Below are 21,672 nucleotides of genomic sequence, written 5' to 3'. Positions count from 1 at the left end.
AGTGTGACACATACGATAAGGCAAAAATCAGTTACAAAATCACACATATACCCTACTGTACATAGTGAAGAAACCACCATTATATATAGACTTGACAGTTACTCAAATCCCATGTGTACACCTAAAAATTACAAATAAAATGTCAAAACTAAATATATCAATTTTAGAACATATGATCATGTATAGCTTAAGAAACCCATCAGCTGTGGCATATTTCATAATTATGCGTACTTCAGGAAGATAAGTTGTCAGTTACATAACACAAGACAGAAGCAGGACAGTCATTCTGCTATGCCTTATTTTTTTTTTTTTGCCTCTTTTCTTCCAATTGTTTCACTCTTCCAGCACTTTACCCACTCCCATTCAGTGGCTAGTCATCACCCATCACTGGGTCAATCAGCTACCAACTACCCTCTGGATGTCTTCTGACAGAGCTTGGACCAGAGTGGAGCTTTAGGGTGTCCTGGGGATTTGGCCAACAAGATCTGCCAGGGAGGGTCTTTTCTTATGATCTACTCCATTAGTCCTCCTGCCTTGCTGTCCCAACAGAACTGTCTGGGAGGTGGGCTTGCAATGGGGATGTGTGGCATTGGGCCCATCTTCACAGTGGCTTAGCCCCCCCCCCCCGCATATCTCCTCAGACTATGACTCTTAGCATTACATACACAGCTTACACCAGGGATCATCACTGGGGACATCCACAGGACCACCCCTCCTCCCCCAAGCTGGTAACATCAATCCCTCCCTCTCTGACACTTAGTTGCATGAGCTGCTAATTGAACCCAGGTTTCCTAGGCCAGAGTCAGGGCTTTATCCCATTTACACCACCAAAGTGGCTGCTGTCCTTCATATTTCATGTCTCCCAGGCTGAACTATCATTTAGCTTTCACATACCTCACAGTTCCCAACAAATCACTTTACAACCACAATTAAACCCTGCAGTTCCTACAATCAGAATGATATTATACCATAAATAAAACACTTAACATCTGCAGTGAAATAAAAATTTGTATGGGCATCAGATAAGAGTGCTTTTATAAAAAAAGAATGAAGTCATGTTGTTTGCCGATTGCTTCGCACACTTCCTACATAAATTAACGAAAAACAAAACTGCAGCACAAAAAATAATTCTACATTTTTCTATTAAAATAAAAAAAAATATTTAAAGGAAGTCAGGTTTTTTGCTGATTGGTATACATACTTCCTACATAATCTAATGAAATACAAAACTATAGCACATAAAATAATTCTACATTTTTCTGATTATTACAACAAAACAAATATTTGCTGATTACTTAACATGTATGAATATGACTGGGTCTCTCCAATCACAACTAGCTTGTGTGTTCAAGACAAGACACAGATGTCAAAAAAGACACCTCAAGGGTGAAGCTCCAGACTTGAATTTTGACATCTGCTTCAAAACCACATAACAGTGTGAATTATAATTGTACAGTCCCAATTACAGTTCTTTGTAGTGAATGGAGCTTTGCCTGCTGCCATGTACTATAACAGAGAAAGCGTAGGAGCACTAAATGTTGTACGGCTTTGAAAACTGTAACATACTTATTACTGACACACCAACAGCAGCCCCAAGAAAAGAGCACATGCTTCCATCAGCCAGAAAAACAAGGCTAAAGAAGCATGCCTTTTTACTGATTTTTGGAGTATCAAAACAGTGCTCTATACACTGGATACAGTTTCGTAATAGCAGCACTCCATGCACTGCAAACAGTTTATTAACCGTAATCAAACAAGGTATATATAAGCAGTGTGGGCATAAACTTAACTAGAACAAATTCAGCATTCAGCTCTGCTATGCTAAGCAAAGTAACAATGAAAAGAAAAGTCCTCTTTACTTTCTCACATTCATAGGCTCATACGCAAGTACTAGGCCAGCTGCCCTTGTGAGCCATTTTAAGTGTAGCCAGTTTCACTTTTAGTGCTCGAATTAACCTATTCCATTAAGTTAGCTTGCTGATTATCTAAGCCAGTGATGGCAAACCAATGACACACGTGTCAAAGGTGACACGCCATGACATTTTGGGTAACACACCAGCGTTCAACACCTGAGTTACCACAAAAACTGTTTTTGCATTCGTTGCTCATGTGAAGTGCATTGAATTATTTTGTGCCAGGAGCTAGTTCGACAACACTCTTGCAGAGGTAAGGAAATTATTAACCTCAAAAACCATTTATTTTACTTAAAAAAATGCATATTAATTCCCATTCATTTTTTTCTGTCAATGTCTCAAATTAATAGTACTAGTAGTTAAAACTCCCCTGTCTCTTATTTCTAGATTTGTCCCTGATTGTGTTGAGATTTATCCCTGATATATTGAGAGCCATGCTGTTTTTTGACACGCTGAGCCTTAAAGGTTCGCCATCACTTAATTCTAAAGTCAATTATACATAGGTACAGAGGGGCAGGAAACTTGTGACATTTAATACTGCTGGCAGCTCTGTACCTCAGAAAGTATTGTATTTACTACCAGAGAATAAGTGTGCCAGAATACCCTTTAGTCAATCTTCTTGGTTGTGTCTAACCACACAGACAATTTAATACCTCCAATAACAAACAATATATTTATATAAAACTTGGAATAAGCAGAACTAAAACTGAGCATTGCCTAAGGCAGCACACACATACCAGAGTCCCTGGAGGGGAAAAAAAGGTAGGAAAATAGATCCTTCCTTTCAGGCTATTCCCACAAATTAAGTAGTCTCCTTTAAAATGGATACATGGAGTGGTGTTCTTTTACTACAACAAAAAGGAGGTCAGGTTTCGCTGTCTGAAAAATGCAAGATAAGCCAAACACTAAATACTTTACCTAACCTTTCTTATCATTACACAGTATGGCTCATTCCTGAATATTAAGAAAATCTCCCTTCAGTGCTCTATCACAGACAAAGAAAACAATCTTAGCATCTCTATATTCAAAACTTATGCTTTCTGTTTGTTTACATGCTACCTCCCTGGTATCAACTAACCACAGTATGTATCTAATGTAACCAGACCTACATAATTGCAGCCTGTAAATCCAATCTGGGGCAGGTCCAATAAATAAATAAATAAAAAGTGCCAGTGGAAACAAAATGTGGCTGCGTCATTCATGGCTCATTACACTGCTGGACCATGAGCCTGAGCAGAGCTAATACTTAAACTTCAGCTTGACCAAAGCCAACTGTGAATTGTTCACCTCTATGGTTATAAAATGCATGCAATTTACCAGCAACTTTGCCGAGTGCACAGTACACAAAACACATGCTGCTACAGAGCTTGTTTAGACACACTACTTAATAAATAAGGTGCATGACCATTAATTACATGCAGTTTGAAAACATAAAAATACTGATTATTAAAGTTAAAGTAAGAACTAAATATATTAAAATCAATTGCCAAATGTCCGGGATAACTTAAATAATTAAAAATGTAATGTTTACAAAAAACAAACATTGCTTGCTTGAGTAAAACAGTTTATACAACGTTCAGCAATGAAGAGTGAAAGTAGCATTCACTGGAAGCGGGCTTTTTTTTCTTATCTTTCCTTAGGTGCATGTCTATATTACCTCCTAATCTATGTCACAGAGCTCACACTTTAGAGCACTTAAACGAGTATAATATGTGGCTGGATTCTTTGGTACTATCCAACCACTAAATAAGTGCACTTCAAGTCAAGGTATTTCAAAGTGGTCCCTACAGTTAAAGTGGATCTATGTTTGGCTACTGAATTTTTAAAAAAGTGAACCGTGAAACACTGAAAGATAAATAGTGAATGGGACAATCAGCAAACTACAAAATCATTCAAAAAAACAACATTAAATGGCCAGTCAGCCAATATCACACACACAACCAACCAAAGTGGCAGGCTGCACTCCCCACACCCTCCCCAACTATATATACCAACTCCGATACCGCACTACAATGGGGAAAATGGAAAATTTAAAAAGTTTCCCTTCACTTACTTACGTTATCGCATTACTTCCTGGTTGTTGGCCAACTATGACCATTCAATGCAGTTTTTTTTATGCTGCTTTAGTTCGCTGGTTGTCCCATTCACTCTTTTCCTTTTAGTGTTTCATGGTTTGTTTTTTTTTTAATTTGGTACCCAAACATAGAACCGTTAAACTAACAGAAATGCAGTAAACTGATTACCTGTCACAAAAGTTGTCTCCTCACTGAAGAGCTCATTGGTTCAATGATAAAATGTTAGACAAGCAGTTTCTCAACACTTGAACAAAAAAACTCTAGCTGGTCACTTTCCATGGATAAATCCCTCCAAATAAGCTGCGGCAAACTTAGAAGTAAATAACTTGGAGCATGCAAGGGCCACACCCCAGTACCTTCCAGAGACTCTTCCCCACAAGAAAAATATTGCAGTTTCAATCACTTTCTTTCAGACACCTTTCCCCACAACAGAAATAGTGCGGTTTCAATCATTTTCTCCAAAATGAAGCCACTGTCCCACACAACAGATTTATTCAACTATCAGTCCTGCTGCTCCTTCTGGTTTCTGGGCTCAACAACTGGAAAGTGAAATGGGCAGACTGTGTAGGACAAGCAGTAGGACAGCACATATTAAAGAAATATTTCTCCAGTGTTTTTCTATCACAGACACAGAAAACAATCTCACTATCTCTACATTCAAAACCTGTGCTTTGATGGCTGACTGACTGAACAGGTGACCTAATCAAGTATACGTGCACTTCTCTATGTACATCTTTATAATAGATTATCTTCATTTTAACCACCAAAACTTTTACACCTACAAATAATTTACTTCATGTAAAAGTAGTGTCTACATCAGTATGTCTATTAAAAGAGATCAACATTCTCTGAAGCATTGCTTCTCAAGACGTCCCCAATCAAGGAATTTGGCTTGCTTACAAAAATGCTGCACGTCACTAAATGCTTTTCAATAACTTCTTGGGGGGGCTAGGCTTACATTTTCCATTCAGTGCTAGGCAACGCACTTTTGATGCTCCTCAATCTCAGAAACTGGCAATGTTTTAATTGCAAGTCACACACAGCTGAAACAGCAGAAGTACTTACTCTGGACAAAGTGTGGCTAAGTCCCCACCTCTGCAAATTCTCTTCCAAACTTGTTTTCCAACTTCATTGACCTATTAATGACAAAAAAGAAGAGCATTAGGTTAAAAGTGGTAATCTCTCAAGTCCTAAGGTTCTAAAACAGGCACAGTTACCTGCTAAAACAGAAAAATCATTACCAAAAACAATATGCAAACACAAGGTAGTTTATCAATGCTGAAAGTTTTCAGTAGACAATAAAGCACAGGAATTCAGCTGTGAAATGCAACATTTCACTGGTGAAATGGAGAATTTTCTACTTTCATAGTCAATTCTTGGGTTTGAAGTTTACATTTCACACACCAACATCAAGTGGTTTTAAAACTAACAAGAAAATGTATTTATTTATTTTTATTTTACATTTATTTTATTTATTTTACATTTGTTGACCGGGATAGTCCGACTGGATATATGTCCATTTTCAGCAGAGGCCCGGGGAGAAAAGCTTCATATACCAAAAGAGAGACAGTACATACATCACTGAGTGATAAACTCAGGCAGACATGTTTAGAAAAATATAGCCAAAAAATACAGGCAGATGTCAATATACACAATGTGCAGACTTACATCTGATTGGCAGAAATGTATCAGAAAATGTGAACATAGAATGCAATCAGATTTCATAATTCACAATGCTTAAACAGTCAAATGGTATGAGGCATAGATACTTGGCTAAACAGTAGGCTGGGTAGCAAGACATGTATTAGTGAAGTTGTTAGTCAGGTTTAGAACAAGAGCACAGCCAATGAGATGTGAGGTATTTTTTGAGTTCTCTTTTAAATAGGGGTAGTGAGGTTTCCTTGGTAACAGTAGTAGGGAGTAGATTCCAGATTTTACCGATTGAGTTGGCAAATATAGCATCGCCTGCAGAGTTGTTGGATTTTTGGGTCAGTATCAATAGTTTATCAGCTGAGTGCAATGGCCTGGGGGCACTATGAGGGGTGAGAATATTTTTGAGGGCAGGGGTGTTATCAGGTTGATGGAGTATTTTATGCACTACTATAAGCTGGTTGAGCTGTAGAAGGGTAGGATACTCTACCCATCTCAGTGGTTTGAGGTTCTGGCAATGGTGGGTCCTAAAAGCCATGCCAGTAGCAAATCTGGCTATTTGATTGTAACATCCTGATAATTTGTTGAGATTGGTTTTGGATAGGTTGGTGAGTACAGGGGAGGCATACATAAGGGTAGAGAGGAGGTGTGATCTTGCAATAACTACCCTAGCTAGGGGGGGGTGAGGAAAGGCTTGGTTCTGTACAGGGAGCCAAGTTTTTTGTTGGCGAACGTAATAGTGTGATTTACATGTTTAGTAAATTTAAGGTTGTTGTCTATTATTACACCTAGAAGCTTTGTATGGTCACCAGGGGAGATAATGCTGTCATTGCTAGACTTAATGTTGAAGGAAGGAGGAGAAATTCTACAGTTAGGGGAGAAAAGTAGTAGCTTGGTTTTCTTAGGATTTAGAAGTAGGCAGCGATTAGCTAGCCATGTTTCTGCCGTGCTGAAAGTGGTCTGGGTGAGGGTTAGAAGTTGTGTGGGAGAGGAGGCGGAGCATATTAGCATTGAGTCATCTGAATATTGGATGCAGGTGGTTCCTGGGATGGTGGTTTGCAGATCATTGATAAAGATAGAGAAAAGAAGGGGACCAAGTATGGACCCTTGTGGGACACCTAGGGTTAGAGGAAGTTGGGATGACAGCTTGCTCTGCCATAAGACAGCCTGCTGTCTACCGTTTAGGTAAGAGTGAAACCATTGCATTGCGTGTTGGTCTAAACCGATGGTTTGTAGGGTATTCAGCAGTAGCTGATGGCTGACCATATCAAAAGCTTTTGAGAGATCTAGGAAGAGTGCTGAAGATAGTTTGTTGTTGTTACGATGAAGACTGATGACATTAGAGAAAGACAGACGAGCCGTGATGGTGCTGTGAAATGGCCTAAAGCCGTGCTGAGAGTCGGCGAGCTTTCCGTTTTGAATAAGAAAGTGCATGATTTGTTTGTGTATGCATCTTTCCATGATTATAGCTAGTGGTGAAAGAATGGCTATAGGTCTAAAGTTGGATAATTCTGTGGAACTTCCTCCTTTACGGAGTGGTATAACGTGATATTTTCCGTATTGCTGGGATGGATCTATTGATCAGAACAGAAATGGGAAGTGCTATGGCATCAGCTGCTTTTTGAAGACATTCAGCTGGGAGGTGGTCAGCAGCTAGTGTAGTAGGTTTTAGCTTTTTGAGTAAGGTCCAGATCAGGTTGGTAGGTACGGTTTGAAAGGTAAAGGTGGGATGGGTGCTGGGTGGATCAGGGCTAGCTGTGCCAAAGCTGGTGTTTGTGTCCGATGGAGTGATATGGGTAGCTAGAGACTGGATAGTTTCAGTAATGAAGGAGATGAAACTGTTTGCAATTTCTACAGGGGATTTATCAAGGGCAGCTGATGGGGTAGGAGTGACGGAACTGCCTGGGTGGAGAAGACTTAGTACCAGCCCAGAACTTTTGAGGTTTTAGCTGATATTTTTGTTGTAGGAAGGTGTAGTAATTTTTTTTGTCTAGAATGACAGATTTTTTTGTCTGATTCCTTCGCTGCCGGTATCGTACTTGGTCCATAGAGGCTTTGGTAACATGCCACCTGGCCCAGGCATTATTTCTTAGTTTAATTTTGGTTTTTGTTTTTTTAGATAGCCACGGTGCAACTGTGGCTTTTACACGAGGGTAGGGGTAGGAGCAAGGTGGTTAAGGATAGCCAGAAATCTGGTACTGAAGTACTCAACTGCTTCTTGTAATGGGAGTCATTTCAAGACGTTCCAATTACATGCTTTCAGTTCATTTTGGAAGTTGTCAAGGTTAAAGTTCCTGGCGTTTCTTATAGTTTTGTAGGTGGGCTGGTTTGGAATGTCGGCTTTGAACCTAATAATATAGGTAAGGCAGTGATCACTTAGATCATCAGGTAATGTACCTGACTTGTACTTTTGGGGATGGCTGTTAATAAGTATCCAATCAAGGATACTATCTTTGACTCTATTTTTGCTAAATCTGGAGAGAGTGTCAATGATCTGAGTAAACCCGTGAATGTTTAAATGGGTGGAGGGAGTTTCAGAGGAACAGGTGTTCCAATCATTGCTGAAGTCCCCCAAGACAATGGTTTCCTGGGGATAATTAGAAGCTAGCCGATGTAAGATATTTTCTACAGTATTATCATTCATGCCTGGTGGAATATAAATGCAGACAATGTATCTGCATTTATTTTTATTATTAATTTGGTGATGAGAATTTCTGCATTGTCAAACTGGGGTGGCTGTTGGGTGTCAATTGTTACTGTTAGGGTAGACTTGTATAGTACAGCTACCCCGCCACCCTTCCTGGAGATCCTGTCCAGTCTAAGGATGCTGTACTGTGGGGGGGGGGGGGGGGTTATTTCATTATCTTTGGTTATTGGTTTTAGCCAGGTTTTTGTGACGCAGAGGATATCAGGGGAGTGAACAGCTAAGAGTCCATGTAGGCTATGGATCTTGTTGTTTAGGCTTCTGATGTTGAGATGACAGACCAGAAATGAGTTTGGAAGTCTATCAATCTGGGTAGTACACGTTGAATTGTAAGATGGTGTGCTTGGGTCTACTGTTGTGGATGGGCCAGGGTTGGGGTGGATGTCTCCATCCTTCATAAAATTAATTTTTAAGTTGCTTATGAGTCTTAAAAATTTATGATTTTTTTCATAGCTTTTGGTTTTTAAGCTAATGTAGTGGTATTTAGTCGGGTGATGGTAATTGGGGGGGGCGAAGAATTAGGAGAGGGGGTGGTTATGTGGTGGATAAACTTGTTAAATGCTGGGCTGGTGTCTGTTTGAGAGTTTGGGTATTGGATTTCAAGATGCTGTACATATTTCACAGGAGCTTAGGTGATAAGGAATGAATAGCAGTGGTACTAAGGGCAGCAGCACTAGTGTTTTAGCTGTAGTCATAGTAAATTATCAGTGCAGGGTCCGCATTCAACGTATGTGGTGGATAAAAGATTAGAGAGAATAGAATAGCTATGGGTGGGTTAATACAGATAGTCGGGAGGATAGAGGGTGTATTATTGTGCTAGGAGTTTGCTGGGTTCTAGGAGCACGTGTAGTTGGTTAGCTAATTAAGGGGGCATATCAGTGGTACTATAAACGTAGTACTACTGGGAGCCGGTGGGATATGGGGGTAAGGTGAGGCGTGGAGCAGGCAAAGTGAGTGGAGTAGGGCTAAACCAGTAAAGCAGATGCCTAGAGGCAGCATGTGCAGGTATGAGTTATAAGCATGCTTTGTTTCTCTTTATATGCTCAATACTCTGCTCCTAAGCCCTACTGCTAAATGAGTTGCAAGCACACTTTTTTGTTTCTTTTTATATGCCCAATACTCTGTTCCTAGGCCCTACTGTTAAAAATTACACAGTTCCCTGCCTGCTTCTCAATTTACAATGCAGACAGCCCGTTTTCCAATTCCCTTTTGTAGCACACTTGTTTCACTTAGTTTATTGAGAAATGCACTGTTTGGAGTTGCAGAGCACACTACGCTCATCTGATGGAATAGTAGAAAGCATGCTGTTGTTACCTTAATTGGGGAAGAACGAAGGCTACAGGAAAGTCTAACTCTTCCAACCTAATGCTTATCAGCATAAACAGATTACAAGCGGGAGTTATGGGACATTCACCAGTGCTTTTTCGGACCCAGTTTGTTAGGTTTACAGGTGGCAAGGTATTTTAGTGGATATTGACCTTATTAAAACAAGTTCTGTGGTGGGGAAAGTCTTCTGTACTTGTTGTTATTCCCAGAATTACCCTATATGCTTTTACAAACCTTTCACGGGGAGGTGAGGTAGGAACACCTTATTAAAACAAGTTCCATGGTGGGGAAAGTCTTCCATACTTGTTGTTATTCCCGGAATGACCCTATATGCTTTTACAGGCCTTTCAGGGGGAGATGAGCTAGGAACACCTAGAGAGGGGATATGATTATTAGTACTATACCATGAACAGAGTTAATCATTCAAACATTCAGTATACATGATTATCAAACAAGTCCATGTGCACCTTTTAGTATTAGCAAACAGCAGCACTCTTTCCTATATATCTGCCTTAAGGGCTCAGTTAATATTCATTATTTCTGTCCCTTATCAATGCTACACTACCCAGGACAGACCACTAAGTCAATACAAACGACAATAAATGGATAAAATATCAACAGCAGTTTGTAAGTAATTTGTAGCAGCTGGCTGGTACCAATAAACATGCCTCAATTCATCAAGGTTTCAGTTTGCGAGTAAATGCAATAAACAGTTACTACACTGAGCTCAGATAAAGAAACAAGAATTAAATACATAAGTATGTGAACATACCTCAACTGACTGGGACCTGATGCACTGGTTAATTTGAAAATGGATGGTCAGGTAGGGGATTATGTAACCTCTGACTACCTGAGAGATGGGGGGAGTTGAAGGGCTGAAACCAGGCTAAACCAGTAAAGCTGATGCCTAGAGGCAGCATGTGCAGGTATGAGTTACAAGCACGCTTTTTTGTTTCTCTTTATATGCAGTGCAGAGGCATATTTTATAACCTGTCAGTGATGCATAAAGGTGTGCTATATTCTGTTGTGTGCAGTGTTCTTTTCTGCATCACTCAAACTTCAGAGCTGACAGGGTTTAAGTAACAAAAAAAGAAAGACTAAATCTGTAAAAGTATTTTCAACACAAACAACTCAATGTTTACAAAACCGTTGGGGGGGGCACCTCATATATATAAACAAAATTGGCAGAAACTACAGTGACCCCTTAAAAATTAAAAACAAACGAATATTCTAAATATATTGCAAAAGATAAAATCCTGCCTGTCTCCAGTACTGTAGATTCACATTATAGCTCAAAGAAGTGAACCTGGAATCACCAGAGCCTGAGCCAAAAATAAAAAGTATTGTGCTTTCACTGAATAATTTATTTATGTGATAAACTCATCACAGACTCATTGGATGTACTGAATATAGATGATTATGACTGTGTCGATGTTTGCAAAGGTAAATGACAAGAAATTTACCTTGAGAACAGAGTAAAGTGAAGCTTGACAGGTGAATCATGACATCCATGTCGAGAACACATAAAAAGTTGGTTATGATCAGACAGAACCGATTATAATTTTATGTAGTGCATTGAGCTTTATAAATAGTGTAGACATGTGTCACTTAGAACTGCTTCAAAAGCTGTTACACACTTTGGTCCAATTTTTTTATCTGACAGAGAAAAGTCTGACAGCTTTTAAAGCAGTTAATTTCTTAATGCATTTCTGTGGAGGCTGGCATTGTCATCAGTTGCATTACGGAGCTTAACAGCACTGTGAAGTATTTAACAAGACTTTTTTTCTTAGATCTGTAACGATCAAAACACTCCATGTACTACACAATATATTACATTCTAGAAAATTTTATATCCTGTGATATAATATTCTACTAGTAGTATTAACATGCCTTGCCATGGACATATTTCAAGTCACAGAAGATAGGAACATAAACAGAAGTTTGGTTTATAGAATCTGGTTAGGTTAACTTAGCTTTCTCTAGAATGGCAAAGATCAACAACCTCACATTCTTAAATGGTCAGTCCACTGCTTTATACAGATAAGGCAGAGCTTTATAAAACAATTGCCAATTATTTTCATTTTTGCTTAACGTCATATAATGCATCGATTATGTCTAAATTAAGCTCCAGCAAAAATTACCAACCAGTACACCAATGCCAATGGTGTGTTTTTTTTTTTTGTAATTCATAATATCAATCCCAATATAAATACGATGCGAGATGAATAAAAGACATTTATTTTAATCAATAAGCAGGGCAACTGAATGACTCTTACAGGGCCTTCCACAGCTATGACACAAGGCACACAGGTAAATTGCATACCTGTACAATTTATAGCCAAACATGTTGTTTGGATTTGCAAGAGAAAACCATGCAGACCCAATAAGGATATACAAATTCCACACAGTGAGTTCAAGTAATGACTGAACAGCTGACACTGACACTATGAACAGACAGCAGTACTAATTACCAAGTCACTGTGCTAATGCTAGGAAATGACTACAGATGTTACCTGGGTGCAGATTTTGTCTTCCTGTGTCACATCAATGCAGCATGCCAATATTACAGCTTCAGGTCTTTGATTTGCTTGTTCACCATTTTATGTCATTTTTACATGAAGTACTCACTGCAGATATAAAGGTACACGATCTCAGCAGCGCCTTTACTTATTCAGATTAAGTGGAATAATGGTCGTCCCAGGCCAACAGCTCTGTGCAAAAATACATTACTCCGGCACAAAAAGGACACACAGCATATCAATGATTCTGTATGTTTCTGGAAACTGCTTTCTGAAAAATATTTTCTCCCACTGACTACAGCACCCCCCCCCCCCCACCACAAAAAAAAAAAAAAATTCTGTATCCATTTCCCTTCTCCAGAGTTTAACAATATAAAAATGTATGATCTCCTTTCTTTATAACTGAGTGCACCTTGTATATTACAATGCCTAAATTTTAATGCATCTCCCATTTCAACATATGATGACATCCCTCTATGAAGATGCATCACTTGAAAACAGGCTGGGCCTTCATGACAATGTAATGAAATAATATAAAAGTCAATAAATAGCAAAAACCACTGAATGGGATGTGAAACTCATTTCAGAGCATAATTAAAATGAAGAAAACAAAAGATAAAACAGGCAATGGAAACAAAAGGCAGGTTCTACTAGAAAAAAAATAACTATGTGGCTAGAGGCAGGCAATAACCAAAGCATAAAAATTCTAAATAGTAATTTGCACTAGTCAATTTAATTTACAAGTAAAAATCTATGTGGCATACTCACGTTTGTAGATGCTTCTTAGATATACCAAGATGTCACTACAAGCATGTCAACACAGCTAAGATTCATACATCAACAGCATCTGTACCACAAATTTCTTTGATGAAATGCTCACTGTGGTATGACATGCATTTGCAATATTAAGAGGCCAGGTTCTACAAAAAAAAAAAAAAAAAAAAAAAAAAAAAAAAAAAAATAAAAAACAGGTGTCTGATACTGACTCAGAGGGGGGGAAGAACCATGTGCCAAACAGCTGTCACTGTTCTTCACTGATTATAGTAGCCTTCAGTAAAGAAGTACTCAAGTGCCACTTCAATTTAGCTAGTAAGATGACAAAATCAAACTATTTAAGAAATAGATTAGCAGCTTTGCCTTCCACAACTGGCAAGAAGGACAACACCCAATGGGCACTTAACATTTATTATTTTTGTGACAACAGGAGGTACTGTCAGCCATGCCAGGAGAAATAGGACAGTGGATTTGTAAAATATGCCAGCATAGCTTGCTGGAATTTGTAAATAATTGTATGTCATTTGTATATCAAACTGATTTGTAACTGATGTTTGTGCTGAAAATGTATTTTTCAGGTTTGCTTGTGTTAAAATGTATTAAGTGTGCCCTGCTGGAAGGAAAAGAAATGTGCATGTATTATTGTAACTAAATTAAATGTATACATTGTAACAGCATATACTGGAAATTAAGAGGTTAATCCTAATCCACCTGACCTTGCAAAATATTCTTGAAATTAAATTACTTTATGGGTTAAGCCATAAAGATGTTATCCCACAGTTTTGAATGAAGCCAGAGACACAATGTCTGTTTTAGAGAATAGTTGGTAGCAATAGTTGGTAGATCCTGCAGGAAGAGTGAAATGGTTTTATGGCTTCCAGGAGATCTGAGCAAAGCTCTATCTGTGTGTATGGAAACACATAGGTGCTAAAATCTTGTCAAATTCTAGTGTTGGTGATACCACGGGAAACAGAGTCAGATGACCAGATGTGTGTGATGTCATTCTGTAAGCCAAAAATAACAGTTAGATATTAGTAAGAGTTTGTTCTCAGCATTCTGCATTCTCCCATGAATCTGACAAGGACCACTCAACCATATAATCTTGCCTTGCGGTATTAAGTAACTTAACTAGGGAACAGTAATTCTTTTAGACTAGCCAGGAAAATACTGTGAGATTAGAAGTGCTGTTTTTCTCAACTGGGTGAAACTTTCCATTGGTGTTATTCTGAATATTCCCTATGGCTGAAACTCTGGTGTTTACTGTAAATAGATACTTAGTATTTTCATGTTCTTTTATTGTTTATTATTAAATATATCTAAACTTCTCACTGTGGCAGGTCCTTTTAGAAAAATATTTAAGTTTTGAGAGCATTTGCATATATTTATTTGGTGATAACTCTGGCCACTCCTGAAAGCCTTGCTATTTGGTCAGCATTACTATTTGCATTAATATTAACTTCAATCAGTATAACTGGGTACCCTTTTTAACACCCTTATAGTAACTGACTGGTGGCAGTGATAACTACCTTATAGTCTAGGCATAGAGGGCATAGTTAGTAAATCTGTGACAGCCTTTCAAAGGCGTGTGTGTGTGTGTATAAATTAAATCTCAAGAGTGCGTGTCAGCTACTTGGGGCAGGGACACAAAGCACTGGTTTCACAGTGCCATTGGGGAGCCTTATTGGGGATCGGGGAGAGAAAGATAGAAACATCCAGACCCCGGGCTGAGTGTGTGCCCTGTGTGCTCTTAAGGGAAATTGTGCTTAATGCAGAGAGGTCTGCATCTGGAAATACTGAGCATCTGCATTTGTATTCCAAGTGAACGTCTCTCTCCAGTGTCACTGGTGAGGATTCAGGCTCCTTGATTACTGGCCCAGCATGAGGGACATCACAATTTTAACACTAAATCCACATATCTTGGGTTAAATCTCAAATACATGATGTAGCAAACTGAGGTTCTAGATGACAGACTATTAATATGGGCTTGTCAAGTCCATCCCCAACAAGTCATATGGCTACTGCTTCTTAATTTCTTACCCCACCCTGCCACACTCGGGTGACAGCAGGATACCAGTCTTGCTGTAACTTTGGCACCAGATCCCACACTGGAAAAGCTTGCTTATTGAATAGTCTTAAAGAAGGTAGCTTTCAAATCCAACTTAATTCAGTCTTAATTGCATTTCTCTGGTGGGCAGCTGATAAAGAATGAGCTACAACCAACACAGAGATTATCCTACTCTGCACTTATTCAGGAAGTATCTGAAATTAATTACCCAAAGACATAAAAAGCAGTAACCGTTTCAGAATTCACAAGGGTGGGAGGTTGGCATAATGGTTAAGATGTTTACCTTAAAAACACAGGGTTTGATTCTCACATGGGATAACTAGCTAGGCTTAAAATGGCCCACAAGGGCAGTTAGCCTAGTACTAATCTATGAACCTATAAAATTAAAATTGTACATCATCTCCACTAACAACCCCCCCCCCCCCAATGCTTGTCAACCATCAACCCTCATCATATTGGCTTTGATTCATTTTGCTCTTTCGTTGCAATGGCCACTTTAGCACCACTGGTACAAGACAGAGCCAACCAAAGAGGCCATCATCCAGGCAACCATGAACAGTATTTTTCCCCTATTTAATATCTAAACTCACCTGCTGTGACTGAGATGCATTCACCCTGACAGCAGCCTGCAATGTCTTCCTGAAGGCTAGTGTTGGAACATGACTTGGCAGCTCCAAACGCACATCCTTGGTCAGGCATGCTTCATCCCATACAATTCTCTCCAGTAGGCTTGTTCACATCCACTCCTTAAGTGCCTGGATCACATGGGTGTTACCAAAGTAGGGGCTATATCACATAGTCGAAGTCTTATAACTTTGAACACGTAATGTTCGAACTATTATGTTCGAGGTTACAAAACGCCGACTATGGATTAAAAAAAAAAAACGGAAAACAAAATAAACGGTTTTAAACAGGGGGGCTGTGCCCCCCTGCATCCCCCACACACCCCGCTACTTAAATATACCAAGTCCGAGATCGCAAAATGGAAATCTCCGCTTTTGGGGATTTCCATTCAAAAGTTCGAACTTTTACAAATTCAAACTTATGATCTCGACCATATGAGGTTCGAACTTGTAAAAGTTCAATTACGTGATAGGAACACACCACAGTATACTATATCTTCAACAGCATTGTTTTTCCATGAAAAAATAATTTTACCCCACTAATACCTCTCTGATAGTTGTATGAACAATTTTTCTTAACCAGAGCCGGACACCTTTTGTGGTTTGGGAGTCTGGGAGCACTGACTGGTGAACTGGCATGCTTAGAGTCACATAGTAAGCAAAAGGAAACTGCAGGAATCAAACTCTAGACTGATGCATGGTACAGGTATATCATAGTTTTAAATCTGTAATCATAAAACAAGATAAATAAAATAATAAAAATAAAAAATTACACTCTGTCACCTCCTGATGCAACTTCCACTCATAGAACCCATCACTATGGCAATCATAAGTATTACTAGAATCAAACTAAAAGATCCATTGTCTAAATTATATTGCATCTGGGTACACAGGATAGGATTATGACATGCTTTTTGCTTAAAATCACAGAAGAAAATGGTTATTCTTATAAACTGTATGAACACAAAACCCGGACTGAGTTGGTCTGGGTGGCTATCAAGACATGGATACCATACTTAAGAGTTTGGTGTTTTGTGATCCATTTATTTCTAAAGTGCTGAATAAATGTAGCCGAAGGAGAACTATTAGCATCTGTTCTGAAGAACTGCTTTAGAGCAACATGATGAAAAGATTCTTCCTGCAGTACATATTCAATGGTGACCCTAACAAGCCAACTCCTTGGTAAATGTGTTGGATACTAGGGCAGAAGTAGTCTCAGTGTACCTAATGAGTACACTCAAGGAGCACTATGACCAGAAATTAAAAAAAAAATACAATTTTTTTATACGAAAATGTGAGATTGTCAAGAACCACTCTTGTGCAAAGTCTTCTTTGTAATGAGTTACAATTACTGCTAGCTCTGAAAATCTGTAGACAAGCGCACTTGAAACTTTCATCTACTGACAGCATCTGGACTGTGTACCATATTATGTTTTGGACACAATGCAAATTTGCTTTCCTTCTGCAGCTAATATTTTTTTTTCATTCTGAGACTAGAAAATAATAAACCTCTAGATTTACAAAGGCTTACAAGAATTATGGTTTTAGACTATAGACAGAAAGCAGATGTAAATGGCAGTACACAGTAAAACTGCAAATACTCAGACTCAATAACTTTCTGACTCTTGTGGGAGGGGAATGAAAAGTTCTATATCTCACTATATTATTTTCAATTTTTTTTGGTCTCCACATACAGCTAATATGTTCATAGAAAAAGGCTATGAGCCAGAGAAAGTATGGTCGGGGTATAATAAAGTAATGAATAAAAAAGTGAATAAAGCACAGAACATAATGCTGAAGATAAACAAAGTGAGTTATATTTTGTGTCCAAGTATACTGTTTCTAATATTTTAGAGAAAACAGTCCGGTATTACTGGTCTTATATACAGAAAGAAAAATCCTGCCTAAAAATGTCAAACTTTGTTTTTCATATAAAAAAGGCAGGAGTCTTAAATGTATGTTAGTACATGGAAAATTTGAGAGACCAAAAAATACAGAAAATAATAGTGTGATATGGAATTTTCCATGTGACAATTGCACAGTATGCAAATATATAGTGGATAGTTTTGAAAGTATTAATGGAAAACATTTGATAGAAGAGGCAGCTTCACTTGCAATAGTGAAAAGATTATACATAGTTTAAATGTCCTTGTGGATTATTTTATATTGGGGAGAGCAACAGAAGTTTGATGCAAGATTGAAAGACCATATAAGGGATATCAAGAACCAAAGATTTCAGAGTCCTGTAGCTATGCACTTTAAGGAACACCGTAATGGAGACCCACAGGGGTTACAGGCAACTGTTTTAGAACAAGTGATTACTAGGTTTAGTACTGATGAAAAAATCAAGGAACACTTAAGAAGGCAGGAAGCAATATTTATTTTAAAATATAGTACAAGGTTTCCAAGAGGTTTGAACAGGGAATTCTCTTGGAAGCATTTAATTCAAGAAGGTTAAAAAAAAGATATTAAAAGTTAACCTTTTTAGTTGGCTTTTTTAGTGAATTCTTAATTGGATGATTATTTAATTAATTAAATGCATGTATTTAGTCTATGCTTACCAGCAGAAAGATGTACTCTGCAAAGGCTTTTTTTGAAAGCCGAAGCGCCAAAGAAGTGTTACTTGCTCTTAATGGTATTAGAGTTTGAAGTTTTGCTGTTAACTTTTACTGCAGAAGTTATTATTTTTATTTTAATAAATCAGTCTGTGTACTAAACTGAGTGAATTCATCTGGCCTGGAACTTGTGGTGTGAGGTCTGGTTTGTTCTACAGTGTGGTAATTTGGTAGTCTGTTCCATGCATCAGCTTCTCTATGAGAACAACTATTACACTTCTCATTCCTATAGATTCTTCTACATAGGGTTACCCCAAACGTTCTCATAGGTAGTTGTCTCTAAATGCACTATATACCTGAATAAGGTCTCCTCTTAAATATTTATATGAGACATCGTACAAATTCAGATATTTTAATCTTTCATAATACATTTTCACATCCATGGATGCAATTGGTACATTTCCACTGTACTCTTTCCAGTTCAGTCATGATTGCTTTCTTATAAATTTCCATATAGTTATTCGATACTTAAGTTTGGCTCTAATGGAACTAACAATGACCACCAATTCTGATTTCCTAGACTTTATAAATCTTTTTATACAACCTGTAGTTCTGTAACTATCATTAATCAATTGGCTGAAATGATTAGGAAAAACTTAAAAGTGGCTCTACCCATATACCCAGCTCCTTAAATCAATCTACAGTTTAAATCACTGTGTGCTTCATTAAATATTTACCTTTTAGTTTATGGTCTCCCAAATCTCATATGCTTAATTTCGGATGTATTTATCAGCACATTATTCTCCTGTGTCAACTTCTGCAAACTTCATTAACCAGAGGCCTTCTGTGTTAGCCTGAACTTCAGAGAATTAGATACCAAATAGGAGAGGTCCCAGGACGGAACCCTGTGGTACTCCACTTGTCACTGCTTTGAGGTCAGATTTGGAGCCTGCAACTTTTACAGTGTGGGTTCTGTCAGTGAGCCAGTTGGCAACCCATCTTGTGATGTAGGGATTTAGACCTAGTTTAGTGAGTTTAGCTATAATTCCAGAATGGGAAATGGTGTTGAAAGCCTTGGCGAGGACAAGATAGGCTGTCTGAACCACCTTACCCTCATCTACGGCTTTGGTGACTGCCTCAAAGAAGTCGATCAGGTTCATGAGGCATGATCTGCCTTTCACAAACCCAAATTGGGTGGGATCCAGAATTTGGAGGTTACCAATGTCTTTGTTTATGAGTTTCATGATGATGCGTTCCATGGCCTTGCAGACCAGGCTCATCAGGCTAATAGGTAGATAGTTCCAGGGATCAGTGGTGGCTCCCCCTTTGTGGAGTGGGATAACTGATGCTGTGCGTCATTCAGTGGGCACAAAGCCTGATGTGAGGTTATTATTGAACATGGTGCTTAAGTGGGGAGCCAGTTCGTGTAAAACGCAGCCTGGGATCTTGTCCAGTCCCATGGATGCTGTGTTTTTGGCTTTAGAGAGTGCAGCTTTTACCTGAGTAGTTGTGATTACAGGGACTCTGCATTCTTCCTGTATAGATATGGGCCCTTTAGGGGGTGGGGTGGGGGGGTAAAGTTAGCACTGAACCTATCTGCCAGGATGTTGGCAATATCAGTTGGTTCTGTAATTTTCATGCCGTTGTGCTGTAACTCAGAGCAGATCTGGGTGTTGCCATCGAGATTCTTGACATAGCTATAGAATGCTTTGTTGTTGTCCTTAGAATTAGTGGTGATTTTGTTTTCGTAGCTAGCTTTGGAGAATCTTATAAGGGATCTCAGCTTCTTACGGAGGCTGACCAGGAAGCTCCTCCACTCATGGGATTTTACTCTCTTTTGCAACAGTTTCTTCCTTCTGTTGTACAATTTGTTTATGGCAGGGGACCACCAGACTGGCTTCCTTTTTTTGGAGGATAGCGTCTTGGTTCTGTTTGGGATAGCATGATCCATGCACTCGTGTAAGTGCTTATAGAGTGCATTTGTGTAGGATTCAGCAGTTGTAACTGTATTGTCCATCTGCATGGGTGTCATGAAGTTCACCACTTCTGTCTTAAGAAGCATGAAGTTGGCTTTGGAGAAATTTTTTACTGTGGTTTCCTTAATGGTGGGGGCGGGATGTGGATATCAAGGGTGATTAGATTATGGTCAGATCGGACCAACGAGGAGTTGACCTCAGGTGTGGAACACCTGTCACTCATGTTGGTAATGACTAGGTCTAGGGTATTGTTGCTCCTGGTGGGGGTGTGGATAAGTTGATCCAGGGCATTGGAGTTTATGAATTCCAGAAAGAGTTGAGCTAAGGAGTTGGTACACAAGTAGTTTTCCCAGTTAATGGTGGGGTAGTTGAAGTCGCCCATTATTAGGGTGTTTGGTTGAACCCTAAATATTTTCCAGTACATCAAGAAAAGAAGAGTGGGAATCCTGGGGCATGGTGGGGGATCTGTAGCAAGCTACAATTTGGGCTGCAGTTTTTCCCAGAGTTAGTTGCACTTGGATAACCTCAGATGCATTATGCTGAGTAACTAGCCTGGAGGTGTGGATATCCTTAATGAATATGGACACACCTCCGCCTTTGGTGTTTCGGTCCAGGTTACATGGCTGAAAAGTGTGGTATGAGCTATAGCCTGGTAGTGCAGGGGTGCTCTCTGGAGCCTTGAACCATGACGCAAATCTGAAATATTATCATGTAAAACGTACATATCTCTCATAACTGTTGCTAGATCTATTAACTGCTATTGTACAGTTTTTGTTATATATTTACTTTCTGTTCTTTTTCATAAAAGCAACTTATCTGTTTCCACTATTTTACCCACCTGCAAACTGTCAGTTGTGATACAAAAGTTACATAAAATAAATAGAAATAAAAAAATAGCTACCCCAAAACAATAAGAAACTGGCAGCCACTTGCACATAAACAGCTACTCTATAGTCAAAAAAGGATACTGACTACCTTTTTACATGCAAGGAAAACAACCAACATATTCAGATGAAGCAGTTGACCAATCAATTTATACTTTACATTTCCTTACAGCAGGTATTCATCTGGAATGGCACAGCCCAGATGTAACCTTTAGAACTAACTGAGGACATCTGCCTGGTGTACACATATGGCTGAAAGACTTCAGCTATCTGTGATTTAATCCCATTCATATTATGTGCATACATGCACTATAACAATGATCCCTAAGATGATCAACAAACAACCCGTGACACTAGCATTTTAAAATCATGAAGTTAGGCAAACTGGCGAACTTAAAAAGTATCATTCTATATCCTACCACATAAATTAAAAAAAAAAGTGTGGCTGAAATATAAAACCCAGGGCATGTCTACCATATTCAGAAATACACTTCTGCTCAGTCTCCACCTCCATTCAGACTATTAAACCTGGGCAATGACATAGTCCTTAGCTGAACACTAACTTTGGTAAGCCAAGTGATGTACTGCTAACCTGTGTTTGTTTACAG

General features: G+C 38.8%; 1 protein-coding gene across 5 annotated transcripts in view; it reads right to left on the bottom strand.

Annotated features, from left to right (window-relative positions):
- Nucleotides 1–21,672, bottom strand: part of TBL1X (transducin beta like 1 X-linked) — a 2,018,721-nt gene that overhangs the window by 1,012,552 nt on the left and 984,497 nt on the right. For all 5 annotated transcript variants that reach the window (XM_044072565.1, XM_044072569.1, XM_044072563.1 and 2 more), the window contains exon 3: nucleotides 5,054–5,124. The gene's annotated coding sequence lies outside the window, so the exon portion shown is untranslated. The remainder of the gene's footprint in view (nucleotides 1–5,053; nucleotides 5,125–21,672) is intronic.

The sequence above is a fragment of the Protopterus annectens genome, chromosome 5.part0, assembly GCF_019279795.1.
Source record: "Protopterus annectens isolate FY-2018-M chromosome 5.part0, PAN1.0, whole genome shotgun sequence".
Taxonomy (NCBI): Eukaryota; Metazoa; Chordata; order Ceratodontiformes; family Protopteridae; genus Protopterus; species Protopterus annectens.
Note: the sequence above shows the minus strand (reverse complement) of the source record. Positions and strands in the feature narration are given on the sequence as shown.